The sequence below is a fragment of the Sinohyriopsis cumingii genome, unplaced genomic scaffold, assembly GCF_028554795.1.
Source record: "Sinohyriopsis cumingii isolate HCF-2022 unplaced genomic scaffold, ASM2855479v2 utg000426l, whole genome shotgun sequence".
NCBI lineage: Eukaryota > Metazoa > Mollusca > Bivalvia > Unionida > Unionidae > Sinohyriopsis > Sinohyriopsis cumingii.
This window is the reverse complement of record NW_028315897.1, coordinates 4,850,001-4,876,221: the sequence shown is the minus strand read 5'-3', so window position 1 is coordinate 4,876,221 and position 26,221 is coordinate 4,850,001. Positions and strand designations below refer to the sequence as shown.

At 32.4% G+C, this 26,221-nt stretch overlaps 1 long non-coding RNA gene across 1 annotated transcript in view; it reads left to right on the top strand.

The window, feature by feature from the left end:
- The window catches only part of LOC149774111 (uncharacterized), a 38,957-nt gene extending 28,385 nt beyond the window's left edge, over positions 1 to 10,572 (top strand). Inside the window, exon 3 of the long non-coding RNA XR_016417018.1 lies at positions 6,993 to 10,572. This is a non-coding gene — a long non-coding RNA (uncharacterized LOC149774111). The remainder of the gene's footprint in view (positions 1 to 6,992) is intronic.
- The last annotated feature ends 15,649 nt before the right edge of the window (positions 10,573 to 26,221 follow it).

Below are 26,221 nucleotides of genomic sequence, written 5' to 3'. Positions count from 1 at the left end.
GCCCTTTATTCAGAGAAAATAGGATAAGATATCTACCCATATGATCAGTCTTTCTGTGACTTGTCTCTGCGTGTGATTGTTAACCTTTGGTAATATTGATTGCATTTGGAAGACACTTTATCAAAATACACATTATCATTGTTAACCCTTGGTAATGTCGATTGCATTTGAAAAACGGTTTATCAAAATACATATTATCATTGTTAGACAAAGTGTTCTATCCATATAACAACCCTTAACTCAAACATCTCTGTCCTCAGATGGGAGTTTTTGTTGACTGAGAGTTGTATGTTATGTTTGGGGTATTCGTGTACAAGTTACGGTACCTATATGTTTTTATTTTAATTTCATTATATTTTGTTATGTCCTCAGAAACGGGACCAAACTAGTGTGTCTCAAACTGTAAAGGAAACCGGAAATATGAAAGAAGTTATGATACATCTAGCCATAAATCCAGCCAAGTATCTACTAATTCATTCATCCATGCATGAAAAACATCCCTATCCGTCCATACATGCATGCACACATCCATCCATCCATGCACATAACAATCCGTACATGCATGCACGCACCAATCCATTGACCGATGCACGTGTCCATCCATCCATATTTCCATCCATGCCATTCAGTGAGTGATTGCTAAAATTGACGTACATTGCAATCCTGTCAGAGTCTACGTAATTTTAATAATCGCTAATGATTCATATGTGAATCACAGCGACACTTTTGCCTTTGCGATTGTGAATAAACACCCATGCCAGCTTGTCGGTGCAGGAATAGGATACAAGGCCACCGACGTATATCTATACGCAGTTCCCAGTATTAGTCCTTGCATGTGCCTTCTATATCGAGCCAAACCAGATTGTATTCAATAAGTGGCATCTCAAGGGTCTCGACTGAAAGCCCAATGGATTTGACTATGCGTCTATGGTCAGAATTTCCACGACTGACCAATAACACAGTTGTAACATGAGATCTACAAGAATAAACGACTAATCTGCGGTACGATGAATTACAGACATTTTGACTGCTATGTTGTCGCTGGTTTCTGTTCTTATGAGGAGATTTTGCAACATTCTGCAATGCTCTTTTGGCGCGAGCACATCATTATAACCAAAGATTGGTCGGACTTCAGCATCTACATGGTGTTCCTGTACGACATCAAATAGCATCGCACTACGCCTCGTGATAGTCAATGAGACATTGCATAAAATGCGCTGATTTCGTCGAATACATATAATAATCGTTACATGCATCACGGTCACATTGTCAATGCTCAAAAGGATATCGACTGAACTATCATCAGTGACAAACAAGGACTGGACAAATCTGTGGATATTATAGATAGACAACACTGATAGAACCATTATTTGATCAATATGGAATCAGAATCAATGCCGCAATAACAGTTTCAATCCGGGTCTGATATCAATGGTGTATTATAAGAAACAATAATTTTATATGATGGTCATATAATAATAATAATAATAATAATAATAATAATAATAATATACAGATAGAGAGCTGACTTAGATGTTTCCTAGTGAAGAGTTGTAATATGGCATAAATGCCAAAAGTGTCCCAACGTTACAGGTTTAACAAGGTATTAGTCAGAGAGAAAATTTAAGTCAACAAAACATCAGTTAATAAAAACAATAACTAAAGGGAAAGTCTTGACTACTAAAGCTTTATATGATCGGGAAATATTAAAATATAAATGATGCACATAGAAGAAGAAAAAAAAAACAGCAAGTAGGGCAGTGTAAAACATTTATCAAATTGATGTTAATCTTATCGCAACGTAATTGTATAACGACAATCAAAGATGTTTGATAAACTGATGCAATAATGTAGTTTTGATAAGACTCCATTAGGAATTTTATACATTTTCATTTAGACCGAACTCCAGATGAGTTTCAAATGTAGTTCCCAGTATTGGTCCTTGCATGTGCCTTCTATATCGTTCCACACCAGATTGTATTCAATAAGTAGCATCTCAAGAGTCTTGCCTTAAATCACAATGGATTTGTAGAGGCTGGCACATTGCCTGTTTACATTTTGGGGAATGTGGCTCTTGTAGTGATAAATTTATTTTCTGAAATCAACGATTTCGCCAAACTATTAAGTGGCACAGAGCTGCTTGCATGTTAGATGATAAATTGTATTATTTGTTCAACATCCTAACTTGTAATCAATGTCAAAACTGACTAAGCTTTTCAACTTATCCATGATTTGGTTGCTGATATGTGTCTCAGTTAGACAGCTCTTGAATTTTCAGCAGTATGTCTTTGAATATGTTGTCTTGTATGTAGTCACATTATCAAGTGGCCCCTCAAATTGTGATTTCTGCAGTATGCAGCCATGCAAACATCTTCAAATATACCTTTCAAACGCTATAAAGATTCATCCCGGTGTCAATGCTTCCAAATGATACATGGTAAGTTTAGGACATGGGGGTGGAAAGTAACCAGACTACCGACGCGTATGTTGCTACATTCAACTCTGGTAATATAAATGCAGTTGGTTAAAGGTGATCATTATGGCCCAAGTTCGTAATGAATACATCCTGAGGCATGAGAGACGTCTGTACACATCTAGCTTTCCTTGATACAATGAATATAATAATTCCTCCATACATCCTTACACCCATGCAAACTTGCAGGCATGCTTATATAAATCAGTGTTATTCATAACTTGAACTGTTGCGTCTATATGACGCATTGACTTTAAAATTCCTTTAAACATGTAGAGGCCAAAAGAATTAAATTCATATTAAATTGTAATCCTTCTATTGGAACTAATGTATATCACATGAATTTAATGCATGCTAATGATACCGTATACAAAGGCTCACAATTTTAAATAGTTGTCATTTTTTTTTCTTGCAGCAAAATATTGTTAGTGTTTACCAATTAATTAGGTAAATTAATTTTACACAATCATGCATGTTTCAAAACGTCTAAGATTCGGGCATAATTAAAATAGTAGAAGGAAGTTGTAATCAGTATGTTGTTCTTAACAAATATTATAAATATCATCACGTTGGAAATGATGCTGGTTAAAATTGTGTTTTTATTAATTGAGAAGCCTCTTAAAAGTTGTGAGGATCAAGCTGAGATGTGACGATGTGGTCGCTTTTTTATTGGAGATGCTGAAGAATAAGTAAATAATCAAATATCAAATTTTGGATAAGTAAATATTCAAATCTCCAATCTTAATGAAAGTGATACCCGGCGCAGAACGCACGATTGTGACCGTGAGTTAAGCATTATTTCTTTTAAAGATAAAGAGTATTTCACTTTAGTAATGATCAATATCCTTATTTCTACGAAACTAATTTTGCAATAAAAAGATTGTACATAGAAGGCAGAGTTTGTCTAAAAGCGTCAAGACTTTTTATATAACTTGAATGCTCTAAGTATTGTTTGCATGCATAATTCAATCTCCATTACTTCCACTCTTAATTATAATCATTGTGGACTTTGTTTTTCAATACGGACAAGGATCATTTTCTACAAGAGTTACATATTTCTTAAATCAATAGTGAGGTCATATTACAAATCAAACGAATGCTATTGTGTATCCATATTGATTGACAGACCAAACCTGTACTGAAGAGAACTTGAAAGAGAGGACAATTGTATTTTGTGTTACAAGGAATGTATAATGTACATTCGGAACAATTAAATGATCAACAATTGAAGCATGAGTGAGGCATTTGAATATCGTTTTACTTGTACACCGACGCCACTCGCATTATATACACTTGTTATCAGCATAGGTAGTTTCCATGAGTCAATGCAGCTTCTCTAAGTCTGGTCCTGTACATCCCTTTCTTTTTCATATGTAGAGTTGTCAAAAAATATGTCAAAAAATACATCTTATCAGGTTAATCTGGATACTTATGAGGACTAGATACACTCGTGGTTTATATGGTAAACTTCGGGACCGAAATATTTACCTTCTAGTCGACCTCAAATGATTGAAACTGCTTGATAATAGTTCAGAATATTATTATATGTTGGGACAGTGTTCTAATCCTACAGCTGCTGATCATAACATGTGAACACTTTATTACTACGTTTTGCCGTTTCTGGTTTGTATGTTGAGCAATTATTTTTAACGACAAATGAAGCCAGGAGAGATCATCATTTCAATAGCGAAAAACCAAATGATTTTTTTTATGTTAAGTGTGTGCGAGGCTTGTGCAATAACAGTTTCTTCGTAATTGTTTTTGTTTCACATTAATGTGTAACTTAACATAATGCATGCAGGTAGAAGGATTTTTTTTCCAAATATCTCCAAGAAGGAGAATTTATTCCATTGCAGATTATTATAATGTTTGTTTGCATGCAAGTTGGTCTTGACAAATATCGTTTGGAGTTTGATCTGTCAGAATGTTGTTCATTATTTAACGTCACGGCATGTTGTGCAATTATTAAAATATAGATACGTGGAGCATACATGTTTCAATTTATCTTAATAGCGTTCTATTTAATACTTATCTTTTTTCAATCATTTTTTAATGATGCAAATTTACGTTGCACCACCAGAGTTCAGCATCTTGTTTCGTTTTATTTTCCAAAAGATAGCAACAGAAGTCAATAGCTTGCACACACTGATTGAAAACATAAATTAAATATATTTTATATATCTTTATAGTTAAAGCATATTGTATCCCAATTAGGTCAAATATATTTAAATTCACAGATAAATCAGGTCCTTCGGCACATGCAGTTCCATTCCATTCTTTATTGTATTTATACAACGGCAATCTCCATAAATTTGCATTATATGGACTATTAGGAAAATCAAATTAAAGTGCGTTTCCTTCACCCTTTGGTGCAAGTTAACATTACAAAGTTCAATTAATTATTTACAACTAACTGTAAGTTACATTTATAAAGTTCATATGTGTTCCATTCGCTCTGTTCTAACACTGTAATTATTTTATATTTGCTATTATTGTCACATGATCGTTTCATTTACATGTGTATATGATGGATATAAACGTACATATATACATGACCGAATCAGAAATTGTAATACGAAATAAGCTTTCAAAATCGGTGAGGAATGATGGTAGAAAATTATATTGATACCATAGTAACACATTGGTAGACATAGAAATGAGGTGATTTTGCATACATTGAACATATTTTACAGACTATGTATTTGAATAGATTATGTGTGTTTATTTTCCAACATCCTATAAACGTCCAATAACGAGCACGTGGTATCAAGATTAAAGAGGATATTTTCCTGATGACTGCCCTGACTCGAACCACACTGCAAGTTGCAATGTTTTAACATAATTCGGTTAACTTAGCATACTAACTTACACCAAAATATCTTAGAACATTAGGAACAGGACGAAGTGTCACACATGTAGCTGATGGAGAGAGTATAATAATATTAGGAATGTATAAGCAGTGTTCCATATGCATCTGATGGGAAGAGTATAATACTGAATAATGTGTAAAAGGTATTAAGGTACCTGCTGGAATGAACATAATACTATTTAGAATATACAAGTGTTACACGCATATCTTACGGGCAGGGTAAAATACTATGTGGAATATATACTATGTGAAATATACAAGCAAATGTTACATGCGTATCTGATCTGCATAATATAATTCTGTTAAAATGCATAAACAGTGCTACAGGCGTATCGGATTGTAATACTATGAGGAGTGTGAAAGACGTGTTACACGTGCATCTGATCGGCATAATATACTACTATTGGAATGGACATATTATAATAATACTAGGAATGTATAAGTGCTGCACTTGTATCTGAGCGATATATTATAAGACTATGTTGAATGGGTATGAAATACTAGAAATGTACATATTGGATACAATAAACTACTACTAGGAAATGTATAAGTGCTAAACATCTATCAAAAGGACAGATTATAGTAATATGATGAATGTGTCAGCAATGATACACATGTACCTGACCGACATAATATAATACTATAAGAAATGTACAGGAATTGCTACATGTGTATCTTAGGAATATATAAGAAGTGACACACGTGTAGCTATTGTGCAGAAAATAATGCTATTAAGATTGTATAAGCAATAATACAAATGTATATCCGATGGATAATATACTCTTATGAATGTATAGGAAGTATTACATGTGTATCGTTTGTACAGAGTATAATACTAACGGGAATGTATCGGTGTACAGTCTATTCTGAAATGCGAAGAATATTCTATTTGAAATAAATCATCACATGAGTGTTATCATGTGGATATATTTTGACAACATGCGGCAATATATAATACACTTGGTAAGATTTATTTTGATACTGACTCATGGCTACTGTAGTGTAAGCCTTAATCTAAGTAGCTATGTCATATCACTTGAGAGTAAAAGTAATCAGATGTTCCACACTGGATTAGAGTTGATATACACCAACAGCTGGATAATGTTATATGTTCACTAACCTTTTAGTTACATGGGACAAATCTTTTCAGGGAAGTCTTTACATCCCTTCTTAGTTGTACTGATTTCTTGTATTACAAAAAAAAAACAGTATAAAACGCTCGCCTTCTGTAGTTACTCTTTAATAAAAAATAACATTACGTTTCACAATTCTTTATCTATGAATATGCCTTTTGTGTTATTCTAAAAAATGGGATATTTTGACTAGAATCTAAAATGAAAAAAAGTCGTTTAAAGCAGAACGTATATACATTCATATGCGCACACTCACGCATATAAATATATATATATATGCGTGCGTGTGCGTGTATGTATGCATGTATATATATAATGTGTGTGCAGAATGTGTGTAATAAATGGATGGAAAGGTAGATGCAATTTATTATGCCAGATGAAGCGGTCAGGGTAAATACATAATCAAAATATTTATACGAAATATGATAGTGCATGTAACCGGTAAGGGAACCAATATGACCTCGTGTTATAAACTGTTATTTCTCTGTATTCATGCAGCTTCTGTTTTCTGTTTCAGTGCCCTAGATGTCAAGGATGGCTTCCTCACTATTGTCCACAATTGTCAGCTCGCTGCCAATGTGGAGCCAACAAATGAAAACATGCAAATATTGATTTCGGGATGGAACAGAAAGATTAATTTTACATTAGAGGGATCATAGTCTGTAAACACGAATACAGCAACACACATATATACATAGTTAATCATTCATTTAAATGGTTAATGATATCAGCTTTGATTTTTTGTATGAAATTAGGTTAAACTTTATCAACGGTTTTAGATAAGCATCTTATGATAAGATGAATAAAATAGCAAACATGATGCATGACGCCATCTTTAATTTCTGACAGCAGCATAGCTACTATTTTAGATTTTCAACTTAGGTCTCATTTATTGTTACACGTCTAACCCGTTTTAAATTTGATAAAAGTGCATTGAAAAGTTAAAGCTGCATGCCTTATATAATGTGCCGACTAATATGAAAAGATATACATTTTTGCTCTGTTCTTGCGATAAAAATGAATTTAAAAAATATGCGTAACTCTTCACCTAATCAAGAAACAAACTTGGTTGGTAATGGGATGGAGGACAGTATGGCGAGACTGATTGGCTGAATCTAAGCAGGGTTGTGTTACAAAGCTTTGTTCCTTATGCAAACTTAATACGATGCAGAAGAAGAGCCAATAGTATGGTTGTAGCAGCATACGCAACCTTAATAAGCAGCCCACTCATAAATACCCTCAGAGGTGACGATATAAAATGTAAAGTACGTGCACCCACCGCACAAATGTCATTTTCATGTAACCCGATAAATATGTTGTACTTATATGAAAGTAGACCCTGTTTCTACAACAGCCATATTTACATATATATTCAATTATATTCTTAAAACGCAACACCGGGAATTGAAACGAAGCAAGACAGTTTGCTTTGATTTGAGTGGTGAGACAATCATCGAAGTTGTTTAAAATTGTGTTATGAGAGAAAACGGGTGTGAGGAAAATACAAATATTTGCGAAGATGATCGTGTTGAATTATGATACAATCTTATCATGATAACTACTAAATTTCGAATACATTCGTTTGCTAACAAACTCCTGATGACATATATTATGCACTTTGAAACCAAAACAATTTATTTTACCAGTTATTACAAACGGAGTAGCTGGAAGTCATCCGGGAAGAAACTGTTGTTAGCTGCCACCCACAATTGCATAAAACAGGCCAAAATAAGCATTAACTCGTATAATTCGTTTTAGTGACTTTTTGTCCTGGCCTATATAACCATATAGCTTCCAGAAACATAATTTCATCGGTTATATATCATGATAATGTCGTTCAAACCTGTTGATATCCCCTGGAGCACTTAAAATGTATATTGTAAATTAAATACAAGTTAAAACAGAAATAAGCTGTTTTACTTTATCGTAAATATAAATTCTCGTTCCTCTCAAGTTGTATGGTATTTTTCTTACCCGCAGAATAAGGACATTATCACAAAAGGGGAGACTATTCACAATGCAAAACTTTTTGTGGAGTTAATAAAATGTTAATAATAACATATTATGTTGTTTCTCTGATTATAAGGATAGGTGCCTTGTAATATATTATTTGAAACAATTGGAAATATTTCGGAATAGGTTCAGAATAGTTTCCCAATCAAGAATATCGTTTCAGATACTCGTCAGTGAAATATAAATTATTGACAGTACACCAGCTACGGAGGTTCTCAAATCCCCAAGCATGATGTTTGCATTCCCATGATATGATGCTAGGTAAGAGTTTCTCCAAACATAGTACACATATAGTCAGCTATGCCATCAAGTCGCAATGATATCAAATGCTATGCCTAAGCATGGCGTACTTTAACGCCAAACCATTTTAAATTTATATCAATTATAATTCGTGTGACATTTGCTGCCTTCTTATGATTACTATTTGGAATCTTAGTAGGAAGGCATTTAGATGTAAATACATTGTTGTATCATGTGCAACGTGATACATTGTGACTATATAACCCTATATATTCAGGACAATAATAATTGCATCTCTTCCATTTTAATCTTATCCATACATATCATATTGTATCATAAATTTAATTATACATAATGTATTCTACCGTTGTGGTCCACTTAAATAGTTTCCTGTAATCTAGAACCATCACCGTTGAGCACAGGTTATTAAATCAGATGTGGCGGCATGAATATGTTGTGTTTTTGATTTTCACGACTCATTTTTATTGTTAATGTATTCTTTGTATCTCGTCTTTCTTTTTTATTTTGCTTTTGTTTATCATTTTATTGACACTACATTGGTATTTCATCGAATGTCGATTATGTTTCATTTTGAGATATACCAGTACGAAAATTTGTAAATAAAACCACTACATATCGACTTAATTTTTAGGCAGTTTTCAGTTAGTTGCTTTCCCATGAGTTTAAAAAGAAATAAATGAAACCGAATTAAATCATTCGCAAGGAATAATTATGCTATTATTATTATTTAATGAGTTATGGTCTCTCTTGTTTTTGTACGTGCATCCTATAATCTTATCATATCAATGCACCATAAATCGCTTTATTTATGTACCCTATCGTATCATGATTATAATGACGCGGAACATTATGTGATAGTTCGTACATTCATTTCATTATAAAGGGATATTTGAACAAATTATGTCAATCTATCGTATTCATATATTTGAATATTACTATTTACGTAAGATTCTTAAGACATATTCAAAACCCAAAATAATGTTGTTTTCTTTTTAAATATCTTATCTTCTATATAAGTCATTGCTCTTTCAATCAATCATTTTTCAATCAATCATGTATGTTACCTTGAATGGAAATGTTGCTCAGGAAATGGTGGTTAATCCTTTAAGGGTTCTTTAATTTTCTGATTTGAAACAACAAATCAGATTGAAGTGCGGCATATGTTTCCCATGTTATGTAGCGAAGTAGTTGCTGCATATATCTGAAACTTACTGACGACTTATAATTAACTTTACATTCATCTTAGGATTAAGAGGATGAGGCCTGTATAAGTTGCAAATGGAGAACTCTCAGAAAACTTACATTATGCGATTTGTTTAGAACATATATTTCAAAGTGAAATAATAATCATTTATTAAAATCAACATTTGTATGTGTTATGCACTTGAGATTTGTATTGCCAACTTTTCGATTGTCCCTGTCATGAAACTTGCATGCAAGTTACTATTAATGCCACCTACCTGTCAATTGCTGCTTTTACCAAGCTCAGCAAAGACTGCAGTTACTTTGTTATACCATGTGAACAAACAAACGCATACGTTCACAGCTTCAACAAAATAGTTATGCCTATACATTATTACTATTGCTAACTGTGAATTACCGAAGGAGTCCAATGTTTACTTCTAACTTTTGTCATCCTGGATCAGAGAAAAGAAATAATGGACAAGTTACATCATGCTAAAACCAACAGATATTAGATAAGAAAAATGTCATTAAAACTCTGAATATTGAAAAGTTTGTTTCTGCTGTTTTCTTTTCTTGTTCTTCACACGAATTATAACATGGTCGACAATCTATCTGAGACGTTCATTTTCTGCATGTAGTGTATAATTTGTAGGCACTAATAATGTTATAATCTCTTATGGAAAAGAATTGTATTGTTACGAGCCTAGGCTATTACAAAAAGTAACATAAAAGAGTGAAGAGAGCAAGCTTTGTAAAAGTTAACAAATAATTTTTTCCCAAGAATATTAATTGATAAATGAGAAAAAATAACTTATGGTTTTACGTATGAACTCCAAAAATAATAAAAGAGTTAAAAAATAGAAGTCATAGGCATAAAATATCCTGAATGTAACTGAGTTCGAATCCCGATGAAATCCAAACTTGATGATGATGACCTCTGTTATAATCTGCGTAGTGCTGTTATGTCAACAGTTTCTTGTCGAATCACATAATATTTCATTCCAGTTTTAAATTTCGAATAAATTTCAGTGAATGTCTTTGTCCAAGAGTTGTTTAGGAGCAGTTATGTAAGTCCAGTGAAAAGAATCACTTGAAATTAATTTAAAAATTCTCATCTCAAACTGGTAACAACATATTTTAAAATAGGATGCCATGGAAGACAAATTTAAACTAACAAACAAACAATTAAATTAAATCAAATATACATGACATTATGTTAGGTCTTTCAGTAATAGACGTTCATTTTCCGTATAATGTATTTTAGGATATGAATGACATGCACTATTCCTGTTATACTCTTTTATGGAAAAAATTGTATGTCAGGTCTTTCAGTAATGGAACTTTCATGCAATGTATTTTATTTCTCATCTTTAATTAAAAATAATCAAATATAATTATCACAGTTAGGAACACTAACGTCGATTTCTTTTCAAACTAATTGATGTTCAATGCAGTGTAAATGAATATTGATATTATATTACATGCAATATTTTGCAACGTAGACCTTGGACGGTTTCTCCTTGGTAGAATTCGGACTGATGGACTCAAGAAAATGCTATGTTCTGGTTTGAATATTTAAGAGGCATAACGTCATTAATCATGCTTTACTTCTCTATCAAATTATGATTTTGCATTATATTCTACGATGTTGGGAGTTCAACATGTTTCCAATATTAATTGTTGCACCTGTCGCTATTCAGAAGAATACTGAGGTTTTCAATCTCATGTGGAAGCTATTTTTTATTTCCTCCAGGAAAATCGCAATTTGGTGGGCTTTCTTTGTGCTCCAAATGTGTACAGGTCTTATTGTTCCTTGCATGACCGTTTTTTACTCCTGTCTGCTTCAAAAGGGAATTTCCGTGTCCTACATTGAACGGACTTTATCATTGGACGCATGGCGATCACTAACTTTATGCATTCTTTGTATCAACATTTTTAACCCTGGGACTTGTCAAGGAGCGAGTCATACATTATTGTGTAGTGTTATCTATAAATATACTTTGTTTAATTTATATTCATGCCTGTAAAGTGTAGTCATTATCTTTAGTTGTATTTGGTGTACGTCATAAAGTCTATTTTTACCATGTTAAGAACCTAAACTTAACTAGGCTCTGGAAATAGATGCTTATAATTGTGTTTACAATTACTAATAAAACAATATTTAGTAAATATGCTTACATATGTAAGGCTTTTCCCATTGGACTGGTTGGTCAGATAGTATCTCAAAATAACGAAGTTTGTCCACTTTGTGTGGGTTAAATCAAATGAGCTCTTTTACAATGTTGGAAATGTTCAATTTGTCAAGTTGGTGTGGTTCTATGCGTGTTTTATAAGTTTTGGGTGCACATTTAAGGCTCAGACTGGGCAGTTTTATTATTTTTATTTTATGTGTTCTTGATCTTATCGTCAAATCTACAGACGTATCATATGTTGCATTCGGCCTTATTTGAGTGGGCAGATATTTGTCTGAATTATTAATTGGACATAGAAAGAGCTCGATGGACTATAATTTTATTTTGTTAATAATGTGAATTATTCAACGGTGTTCTCGGAAACGCCATTTTGACACGTCAGGATTACGGGTGGTTATTAAAATTTAAAGTTTCATTTCTTCGGAACCTTTTCAAGGGTATTTTGGATTCAGTTTATAATACTGTCAGTTCCTCCTTCATTTTCATTTTACATCATCAATAATTAAATTGTGTGTTACGTTTTACAAAAAGTTGTTTGTTTTGCTTCTTTATGTAACTTAGTTTCTGATCATTGAATTGTACCAGTAGGTAAAGTTTAAGTAAGATGGTACATGAAACAGCTTCATTCAAGATTAATATTTTTAATATGCAAGTTATGTGCCACTAGGACCACATCAATACAAAAGTTTGATTGTTTTACATTTGTTTCTGTTTGCTGCACAATGTCTGACCATCGACCTAAAACTATCTCGCATCATGGTCATGACTGTGTTTTACTTTTCTGAAAAGGGAAGAGGCTACAACAGTTCAAACGACTTTCTTTTTGAAAAAGGTAGAAGTAAAAGATCTAAATAAAATAATTGTCATAAAACTGTCATGCTGGGGATTTCCACAGCGTCAATGAACACCTCATTGAGACTCATTGTCATTTTCATCTGCAAGTCCTCTCATATTTGTTAGGATTTTTCAGTGATGTCCATAAGCCGACCTTATATAATAGATGAAAGTGTTGATGTAATGCTGAGTTGTTAAAATTGGCATTGTGAATGCCTGTGCGAATCGTTCTTAGGGATATAACAATGGTGTTAGGTTTCGATTATGGGCTCCTTAGGTAGTCAACTCTGTCATTTTTTGAGCCCAAAATAGAATATACATATAAACAAAATTCAGCAGGTACATGGGAAACAATTACTACGTTAGGTGTCATAGTCCAAAATAAGCATTTTTGACGTTCCAAGATGTGGCTCTGATGAACATCGGACATGAACTTGGTAGAATGATATTTGATCAGTTAGTAGTGTCTGAAATGTTCATGCAGATAAACGATCTTCAGGAGGCCGCCGAAGAAATCATGACTGACATATCGATCCATTGTATCCTATTACAAGCTGTCGCTTTGCACTGACAACATTATGTTGGATCAAATAACGGACACCGAGCGTGGTGAGAAAATCAGGCTTAAAACAAAAGTGCACAAATATAGCCAGGTAAATTTCTGCTTGAAGGTGCTAAGGAGATGCGTGAAAAGCATGGTGAAGTATCCATGAGTCAGATTACTACTACTAATACTACCACTACCACTATTACTACTACTACTACTACTACTACTAATAATAATAATAATAATAATAATAATAATAATATTAATAATAATAATATAATAATTACTTCCATAAACTGTTACATTGTTATTGTTTTGAGAAGATTTCATTAGGAAGTTTATAATTTTTTATTTAGACTGACCTCCCGATGAGTTTTAAGGTGTAGGTCTTAGTATCGTTCATTACGTGTGCCTACTACATTGGTCGACTCCAGATTATATTCAAAAAGTGCCGTGTCGATAGTCTCCTGTGAATATCTAATCGAGTTGTAGTGGCTGGCAAACCGAGTGTTCATTTTAGTGGAAATGAGGCTCTTGTGGTAATTAGTTACTTTTCTGAAATCAACGGTTTCACCAACATACTGAGTGACACGTTTATTTCATGTTAGCAGATACATTTTAATATTTGTTCGACTTCCAAGCTTATAATTGAACGTAAAGCTGAATATGTTGTCAATATATTCACAATAGCAAATGGATGTAATGCCCGATAATCATACTGTTCTTAATGGCTCATAATCTTAAAAGTTATTATTGTTCTAGAAGCAAGACATTGTAAATGTTTAACAGATAATTAGGTAAGCTACTGTTACATAATCTTACCTGCTCCTTAACGTGTAAAATTCAGATATAATTTGCAATAGTATAAGAAAATTGTCATGATTATGAGTTTAGTAATACATGGCTGACATATCATTACATTGTTGTTGTTGTTGTTGTTGTTGTTGTAGGGTTTAACGCCATTTTTCAGCACACGATAGGCTATACATGGCGGCCAGTATTAATGGTGGAGGAAGAAGCCAGGAAATCCCCGGAAAGAACCACCGACCCACGAGAAGCTACTGGCAAGCTTTCTCCCATACCCACATTGGCCAAATCCGAGACTCGAACCTACGCAGATAGAGGTGAGATGGCAGTGATCCGTAACGGAGAGCGCTTTAGACCACTCGGCCACTCCGGACCCCTCATTATGTTGTAAAGGTGTTTTTAAATTGCAGATATATGAACCATCAGCTAATTATGAAATGTAGTTTGTATTTTCCAATTTGTGTCAGACTGTTCTTTCTGTGTTTGAGTTACCGATATGAGAATGGTACAGTCGAGCATTATTTCGTTTTAAGAATACAGATAATTGCATTTTAATAATGATCATCATCTTTTATATCTACCAAAGTAATTTTGCAATAAAAATTGTAAATTACCCACTGAGTTTGTTTATAAGCCTTAACATGTTTTGTAAATAACTTTGATCCTCAAAATATTGTGTGTGTGCATAATTGCATAATTGCATCCATTAATAATAGTAACTGTGGTTTGTGTATTCGTAGAGACCGAACTCATTTCCTACAGGAGCTGCACATTTCTCAAAACAAAAATGAAATCGTATTATACATACACGTATGAATGTGTCTGACAGATGGATATATGGATGCAGTCTATAATGCCGAATGCTTAGGTCAAATGATAACTGAATAGTTATATAAAATAAGAGAGGCCATATGAAATGAAAGAGGTCATATGCTCCACATGGAATCAAATATGGTTTTGTTTTATAAACTGTTATTTCACAGTATTTCTACACTTTCATATCTCTGCTTCAGTCCCTTTTAATGTCAATGATGACTTCCTCTGTCTTGTAGATGGAGTTATGTTCGCTGCCAATGTGCCAACATATAAAAGAATGCAAATATGTTTTGCGGGATGGAACAGAAATATTAATGTTTCATTAGAAGGCGAATATTCGAATATATTTTAACAATATTACATGTGCAAATATAGTTAAACATTTATATCTATGATTGTTTATCTCCGTTTCATTATATGGTATTAATATTTATCAATGATTTTATATGACTTTAATTTCTGACCACACAAATCATTGACAGTACATCAGCTACAGAGGGTTTTAAATCTGCAAGCACAATGTTTGTATTTCCATTTCACTAAAAAGTGCTTACTTAAAGTGCACAACATTAAGTATATATATAAAACTGACATAAGCTATATTTGAAACAATATTCAGTTGATGTAGCTTAATTAGAGGATGGTAGGTATTTAAGAAGTGAAATTATAATGTGCAACGTTTTAGTGTTAGAAAAATTCAATATTATAATACTGAAAATCTATGTGAACAGGATTGGTCGATTTTAGAATATAAGCTCAATTTCTTCCAATTTATAGTTGTTTATATGAAAACATACTGTATCCAGTAATCATTATATAATCATGACGAATGTATTGTACGTCTGTAGACCACTTGAATCGCTTCCTGGCATTTATAAACCATTTCTTTTTTCTTATGTTTATCATTTTATTAACTTTGCAATGCTGATGCATATCAAATGGTTCCTGTTGAGATATGGCAGGATAAGAATTTATAAATAAAATTGCTTTACAACATTTTCCTAAAGATGTAGGAATTTATGATTTGTATAACCAATAAATTGGCTGTATACATATTATCTTCGTTGTGAAGTCTTCCAATGAATTTTCAAAGAACTACATGAAATCTGATACATATTTATCTACAAGGAACACCTATGATAAATGTATGTAATGATTATGACCATGCCTGCTTTCTTACGCGCTTTCCGTAATCGCATCATTTCTGAATACCAATCCTGGCATATTTCAATGTCGGGTTATGATATATGACTAGTTCATGTTTTTTAAAAACATAATTAATACCCTATACACTCACGTACACGTAATGCCAAACTGCAAACAACAATGATCCTAATCTGACGTATCATAATATTTCTGCACACCAGGGTATATGTTGTTTATTATACTTATTATTTCTAAGAAACCGCACAGACATTGATCTGCTGGCACATGCGACAACATATATCGGTCATTGTAGTTTGCACACTCCACTTGTTAGAAAATAGTGTAGTTCAACAGTTATTCCCCAGACAATTTACAAATCACATACTTACATTTTCTCTAGTCTTACCACAAATTTAATATTGTGATCCTAAGTCATGATATAAACATGGGCATATTTCTTGAAAGTCTCTTCTGCTGTTACACAGTTAAGGGCTGGAGAAGCAGCTGTTTACAGAAGGATGGATACAAAATGTTAACATAATATGCATGATTTCAGACAGGTCTATGATTGAATATTAAATATTTATATGACAATTTGACACGAGACTAATACTAGATGGCACCAGAAGTTTTCATGCACTGACCTTGAGCTTGCGATATAACATTGAACATGACATGCAATGTACTGTCTCCATCTGAATACATATACTCGTCCCAAAATCGTTAACAATTTTAGATCTACAGCCTAGATACAGAAATCAAGTACACTGAATATCATGCTAGAATCATGAAAGTTGTATATGTATCGCTGTCAGATTATTGTGAACAATAGTTTATACACATTTTCGTCTCTCTAATTATGGGGTTTGTGTAAGACTTGGCAAGATGATTATGTATGTGATTTTAACCCTGTGGCTAAGATTATGAAAGTCATACAAAGTGAAGATGTAAACTTGTAATGTTATTGATACTAATTTGAATGGCTTTAAAGTTACATTCAAGGCCATTGATGTAAGGAACCTTGTGATGTATGTTACCTTATCTTTGCCGATATTAACTTTATATTTGTACAAAACACGGCATTAAAATTGTCATTTGCATTATATTTTCAGAACCATAATCGAACATTTAAAATGTATTAGATCTTGAAAATTGGAGCATACAAGAGTTATGGCATGTGGTCTTAGGTATTAATGCATGAATATGGAAAGTTTCATATAATTATTACTTGAGAAGCTGAAAGCTGACAAACATGGTCCTGGAATTCTACTAAACGAAAAGAATTTCCAGGAAGTCAAGATAATACCATTTCTTCATTTTAACTATTGAATGTTGTGATAACAAAATGTTTGAATTAACTGATGTGGTGTACATATTGAATATCAGATTGGCACCACTTTAATTTAGGATAAAGTAAATATTATTAATGGTGAAGTACCCGATGTCATATGGATGAATCATTCAGAGGGAGTATTGATTATGAGATTTTTAACACATGTAGCCATTGTGGCAGGCATATTGCATTTATGACTGGCACCATTTTCATGTAAAACCAAATATGCAACATAAAGATGTCCACCATCAATATTGGTGAAGTAGACAATAATATTTCAAGACACCCACATTATGCTGACAATATTAAGGGTTAGTCATTTTCAATTAGGATCAACTACACCATAAGACGAAATCCCCATTTTGAAAATGACTCTGAGATCAACTGTCATTTTAAGTACTTTAGAAAAAATCCCTAGCTGATATAACAACTAATTCAGGAGAAGTGAAGCGAAAACAAGACTATAAAGCTGGCCACTGCGGCAGCCATATTAGAATTCAGACCATTGGAAACGCATTTCCATTAGGACTTATTAGACATATAAGACTTCAGATCATGGGCAGTCCATTTTCATTAGGACTTTTAGACATATTAGACTTCAAACCATTGGCAATGCATTTCCATTAGGACCTGTTAGATATATTAGACTTCAGACGGTTGGCAGTGCATTTCCATTAGGACTTTTTCGATATATTAGACTTCAGATTATTGGCAGTGCAATTTACCTAGGATGTTTTAGACATTAGACTTCAGATCATTGGCAATGTATTTTCATTAGGACCTTTTAGACATATTATACTGCCAGAGAGAGTTTTAGCTTGACAATAATGATGAAAAATTGTATTTTATTTATTTTCTGTATATTGTTTTTGAGACATAATGTATTGAGCAGGACAAATATCAAATAGTAAGCAGCTGCATATGTTGATTGAAATTCTATTTCTTTGCCTGTCTCTACATGTGTATATGCAACTACAGTGGCTCTCTTATCATTATGATTGGATTTTCGTGACGAAATACAATGCAGTTTTGTCAAATACGGACGCCGTAGTTTATGGAATAGTAAATACAATTATAGTGCTGTTATTTCGGCTGATATGGTTGCAAGTTATCCGGGACGTTTTCTTGGTATGGGAGAGTGTTCTAAGTATTTTGAGTGACTGGGACATCCAACACACGAGATAACCAGGGTATTTTGACTTGACTGGATTCGCATTATCGAGTCATTTAAGTTTGCCAAAGATCTTCATCCGATTTATTAGGTCTGGCTCGGCAAACATTTTTCAGAAAACAATGTGGGCACCAACGGCATATTACGATATATGATCGATGTTAAAATAATGATATCGTTCTTTGTACGTTTTACAAACATTAAATCCAGCTGGAATATTTTCTTGATGCAGACTTAAACATGCAGACGTGATTAATCTTACTCAGCGATATACACAAATACCTAAAGTGATCATAGATATAGAAAAAGGTAATGTAGCAGCAACAAAAAACAATTATAGGCTTCGGTTTTACATTATTGACCTTATTGTTTTCGTTTTTGTTTCGTATGAGGTTTTATTTTTAAAAAATGACGTTTCAGCAAAAGGTCTGTTCACCTCCTCTGATGCTACTAATCATATCATAATCTCTCATGGAAAAATAGTATGTGGGGTAATATAACTTTCACACAATCTATTTTGGTTCTCGTCTTTACTTAAAAGTATCATATATAAACATTGCAGTTAAGAACACTAACGTCGTTTTCCTTTCCAACTAATTATTTGAAGTTCGATGCAGTGTATATGAATATTGATATATGATATGAGTTAGTGTTATGTATACCTATACTTTCTTTAATTTATAAATTGTAGTCATTATCTATAGTTGGATTTTGGTGTATGTGCATAAAGTCTATTTTTAGCATGTTAAGAACGTAAACTTAAAAAGGATCCATATATAAATGCTTACATATTTTTTACAGTTACTATTAGAAAGCTATTTAGTAAATATGTTTTCAAGTTTGGGGCTTTTCCCATTGGACTGTTTGGTAAGGTGGTACCTTGAAATGATTTTGTCCATTTTGTATGGATTAAATCAAATGTGTTTTTGTACAATGTTGGCAATGTTTCATTTGTTATGTTGGAGTGGTGATTGCATGCATGTTTTAACAGTTTTGGTTGCACCTTTACGGCTTGGACTGGGCAATTTTATTATTTTTATTGTATGTGTTCTTGTTGCAAAGTTCAAATCTGCAGGCATATTATATGTTGCATTTTGATATAATTTGAGAGGGTAGGCATTTGTTTGGATTATTGATTGGAAATAGAAAGTACTCATGGGATTATAATTCTCTTATGAACATAATATGAATAACTCCAGGGTGTTACCTGAAATGCCATTTTCTCACGTCAGGATTGCTGGCGGACCAGCATATTAGTTGATTTTGAAATGCAACATTTCATTATTTTGGACTTTAGTATAACTTTTTCAGGATTATTTTTGAAGCAAGCATTAACAAAAGTGCCAATATTTGCATTTCCATCTGAGATGGACATTCAATTTTGATTGTGAAGCTTCCAATATTTAATAGGATACTGTCCGATCCCAAGCCCAAGAAGAAAAAGAGGTCTGTTACTTTTAGCAAATGCTTCTCAAAAACTGAGAGCCAATAATGTGTAACTCATGGAGACTTACTGGATGTTGAAAGGCTGAGTGCCAATACTGTACAAATCATAGAGACTTACTGGATGTTGAAAAGATGAGAGCCAATACTGTATAAATCATAGAAACGTAATGGATATTGTTAAACTGAGAGCCAATACTATGTAACTCATTGAGAAATAATGGATATTGTTAAACTGAGAGCCAATACTATGTAAATCTTCGATAATTAGTGGACATTGTTAAACTGGGAGACAATACTGTGTAACTCATAAATATTTACTGGTAACTGTTAAACTGAGAGCCAATAATGTGTCAATCATAGAGACTTACGTAACATTGTTAAACTGAGAGACAGTACTTTGTAACTCATACAGATTTACGGGTAACTGTTAAGCTGGGAACCAATAATGTGTTACTCATGGAGACATAATGGATAGTGTTAAACGGAGATAATAACTCAATGTACTCAAATAGTTACTTGCCATTGTAACTGCCATTAAATTTATTATATCTTTTCTTTATACCATACACACAGATATGCCAGGGTTGGGGCACTGTATTCACTTCTTTACAATGTTTGGACATATGTACTATAAAAATCAAGAGAGAGAGAGAGTGTAGTTTGATATGAAAATAAATGTATAATCAATTATAATACTGATAACCATTGCAGAGGTATTTGAATGGGAAAAGAAAGTAACATAGTTAGTAAAAATTATTTTCTAGTACAGTTAGTATAAATTATTTTCTAGTACATTTTGTATAAATTATTTTCTAGTACATGGCCATAGCGCTTTACATAATATACTGATCATAGCTTTCTGTAGAGAAAACCTGCTTTACTTAATAACATGTATCTAAGTTGTCCACTTCTTTAAAAGCAATGTATTTTTATACTAAATAAATGCTGTTTAAAGCTTGTTTAAATTGCTATAAATCAGGGTGGTAATCAGAATACTTGCACTTATAATCAAACATCATTGAATGGACATACATGAAGACCTTCAGGAATTCAGAATCATTCTGCAAGCAAAGATGGGCAAAAAAATGAAAACTATTATATTCATTCCTTTGTGGTTTTCAAACCACAGGATGACAAAACATGAATCATTACATACTAACTGTATTAAAGTACTACAAATAAAAATGGCAACATGGTCTAGAAAGTTAAGACTACAAGATAACTCTAACCTCTGGCATCATAGAAGACCACTCCTGCAAAATGGTTCAAGCCAAACACTGTGTTGATCTCAGCCTTGGGGCGCATGTAGTTCCTGTTACCATTATGTGTCTGATGCAGCTGGTTCAACATGGTCTGGTTGTTCCCTTCATGAAATGATTCATAAAAGAAATCAATTAAATATATTATCAGGCTTTATCATAAAAACAAGTGTGATACCTCCTTTTTAAAATAACCTTAACCCTCTGTCAACTAACGTGACTAATATAACCAAGGGATTATCCAAATATCAGATGATGGGATTTGTAAAACTGATTGCAAAGTGATCTGCTACTATGGACAGGAAATAATTAGCCTTGATATTCTATGAAATATTTTATCATAAATGAACATCTTTATGGAGTTAGAACCAAATGAGCAGGGTGAAAAAAATCCACTAGTCCTCTACCCAGAGGAGCGTTGCTGTATTTTTTCCAAGGGACCTAGCAAACCTGACTAAATTTAATAAATGCATCACTTACAAATAAGCCTGCATGTGAAACTTGTATGAATATTCAATGGATGTTAAACCGTTCATATTGATTATATACGTAACTGTTTCCTATATTAGACTGTAATCAATATTAAGTACTTAATAATGACAGTGTATGAGAATAATGGAGAAATTAATGTGGTTCCTATATTAGACTGCCATCAAAATTAAGTACTTAATAATGCCAGTGTATTGTGTGTAATAGGATAAACTTGAATACATTGTCTACCCCTTGTATACTGTGTATGCCAAACAACATGTTTTTCTTCAAGAAATTGAAATTTATATACATGAGTACATTTATTAATATCCTGTCTCAAAACCTCTGAACTATATTACATTCCTAAAAAAGCATATGAATTAAAGAAGCTGCCCATGCAATTGATACCTGCCTACACAAAAGCACAAATTACTGTATATTAGGCCAAATATAAATAAACTATGCAGCAATAACTCGGTTTAGAATCATTATCTGAAACCACCTTATTTTTGGACACTTTGTTAATCTGGATCTATCAGAGAAAATGTGTTGACAATGGTCATCTTATATTTGATCTATCTTTGCCACCTGCCTCATGAAGTAGGAATTTCCCCATTTTCGATCAGCTTATTGGAAATATTTTTGTAACCAGATTTTGCTACAACATTAAATAATCAAGAGCTAATACAAGGATGTGCATTTTTTCTGTTTGTCTAATTACAACTTTTGTCTGATATTCAGTGATTACTTTTATTAAACCTTGGTATATACGACATTTGATTCAGTGGGGAACAAATCTAAAACTGTTACATAATAAACCAATGAGCATTAGCATCCAATAGACTGTTTATTCATCTAATTCCATTTTAAAACCTATTTATCACCTACTCTAATATTGCAATTGTTCTGCATGGTACTATGTACAAAATCAACAGGTTTTTTGTAACTTCGTAAATATATATATATATATATATATATATATATATATATATATATATATATATATATATATATATATATATATATATATATATATATATATATATATATATATATATATATATTCATGCTAAAAACATCTTTTAAATTCCTAAAAATCATCAAGTAACCTAATATTTGATTATTAAGATAGTCTACCCCAAACAATAGTTAATTAGTGGTATCTTGAAAAGACGGCTCTAAAACTGATCCTCGCTCACAACTTTATTTCCAAACCAGATAACACTGGACTTACCAATAAGTCCAGAAAATGGAGAATACTCAAATAAAAGATCATAAGAAGATAACATGGACTTATTATTCCCATTTAGGTTAAACACATATATCATCTGCATATTGAGAAATAATATTTTCTATATTATCAATTTGTATGCCTTTAATATATATATATAAACTTGATGAATAAATGGAGATAAACAGTGTTATTACTTTATTATTACATACTTCATCATATATATTGAATTTATAAAATAATGAAAATTATATATGATCTTTTAATTTTAATTTTTAATTAATAGTTCAAGTATCCAATTAGTAAATGCTAAATACATTAGATGTACCAAAAGAAACGTAAAAACAATGTAAACAGTGAAATTTGAACTATGTCCCCTTGCACATTTATTTTACAAGAATTCAGTATAGTTCTTATTTATACAATTAAAATATGAAAATGTGATAAAAGCAATATCAGAATATTTTACTAGTATGTTTAATCCATAAATAATATATAACACATTTAAAATAAAATGATTTATTATGTAGAATAATTCTTTATTTATATAACTTGCAATATTTCTTTCAATCTCAAATTTATTATGTCAATGACATGAAATAAAACATCGTGTAAGGTCTGGACACCATCATTAAGTGACAGAAATGACATGAAATGAAACATCGTGTAAAGTCTGGGCACCATCATTAAGTGTGCAGAAATGACATGAAATGAAACATCGTGTAAAGTTTGGACACCATCATTAAGTGTGCAGAAATGACATGAAATGAAACATCGTGTAAAGTCTGGATGCCATCATTAAGTGCGCAGAAATGACGTGAAATGAAACATTGTTTAAAGTCTGGATACCATCATTAAGTGTGCAGAAATGACATGAAATGAAACATCGTGTAAAGTCTGGACACCATCATTAAGTGTGCAAAAAGACATGAAAAGAAACAGACCATTTGAAAATTTCTAAGAAGCAGACCATTTGAAAATTTGAATCTACTGTCACTAAATAATATGAAAGTATCCATTTGATATGATTAAGATATCGGAACACTTACATGCATTACAAAAGTACAAAGAAGCAAATTATGAAACCACGTACGGAAAATATATTTCGGGTTTCTAATATCACATTTCCCGTGTTCTTTCAGCGCTCGAAGTACGGAAGTGTAACTATTGACGTATATATGTACATGCATATATATATATATATATATAAGACTCGTCTTAACATAGGCAAATCAACAAATGTGGTATCACGTCACTTGAGACATTACAACACTTTTAGGCCAAAGGTTGATCATTGTACCAACCTTACATTTGCCAAAGACTCCGACACGAGACAATTTTGCAATAAAATTACAAGAACGATATAGCTGACTCTAAATCATAATTATTCCAGGATGAACATGAGCAGTAAATTGGAGTATAAGAGAATTTCATAGGTACCTTTTGGCATGGAATCTGTTACGGAAATGGATGGGACACCCCGATTGTAATAATCATGTCATACTATTCATTATGTGCTTCCAGACTGAATAAGCGACAATATAGATATGTATGTATGTATGTATGTATGTATGTATGTATGTATATATATATATATATATATATATATATATATATATATATATATATATATATATATATATATATATATATATATATACATATATATAGACAGATAAAGAGATAGACAGATAGGTAGATAGATAGATAGATAGATAGATAGATAGATAGATAGATAGATAGATAGATAGATACAAAGATATATAGATCGATAGATAGATAGATAGATCGATAGATAGATAGATAGATAGATAGATAGATAGATAGATAGATAGATAGATAGATAGATAGATATATATATCGATATATAGATAGATAGATGGATATATAGATAGATAGATAGATAGACAGATATATAGATAGATAGATTGATACATAGATAGATATATATATTGATAGATAGATAGATAGATAGATAGATAGATAGATAGATAGATAGATGGATGGATGCATGAATGGATGGATGCATGGATGGATGGATGAATGAATGGATGGATGGATGGATGGGTGGATGGATGAATGGATGGATGGATGGGTAGATGGATGGATGAATGGATGGATGAATGGATGGATGGATGGATGGATGGATGGATAGATATATAAATAGATAGATATATAGATATGTGTGACATTTTGAAATATTATTCAAACACTTTGATATGTGTGACATTTTGTAATATTATTCAAACACTTTCTATACATTTGTCAAAATACGCTTTATTGATCACTGACATTTTATTTTTGTCCTCTTGCTTTTGACTCTCGCACTTGGCCAATGTAGATATTTGAAAAAGCCGCCAGTAACTTACTGTGGGTAGGAGGTCATTACTGGAGTTTCTTCGTCCGCCATTTGTACTGGCCGCCTTATATCGCCAATCTTGAACTGAGACATTACCATGAACCTCAAAACAACAACAACTTTAAGTTTCTTTTTATACACTAGCTTATATCAATAATTTAAAGGGCAATACTATGCTGTCGAATCTGAATGGGGGAAAATGTTGGAAATAATCTTCTCATATGTGTTGGCTTTGTCAGCAGCTAACTAGTAAATGACAGCCTTCATATTTAAAGTTGCATAATTTATTACAAATCCATCCTGCCAGCCTTTGAAGGTTTATCATTACTTATAATCGCCACGTCGTATCTCTGTTATTACCCAGTTGAAATGGAACATATTCCACTCCAAGCTATTTATATATGCGTGCATGTGTGTTGGTGAATTTATGTATTGAATGCATTCTTAATGGGTTTTATTATTGAATTATTTTGGGTTTTACTATGCTTCCTACCCAGAAACAAAGTCTGCTATGTGAAATATGTACATTGTCCAAGTTCAGTTATGCATTTTTAATTCTTTTTTTCTGCATGTCTCTTCCTTTCTCAGAATACCATATTCTCCGAAAACAAACTTTTCCAAGACGTTGAAAGAACAAACAACATTTTGCATGACTTTGCAATTGTAAATTACAAA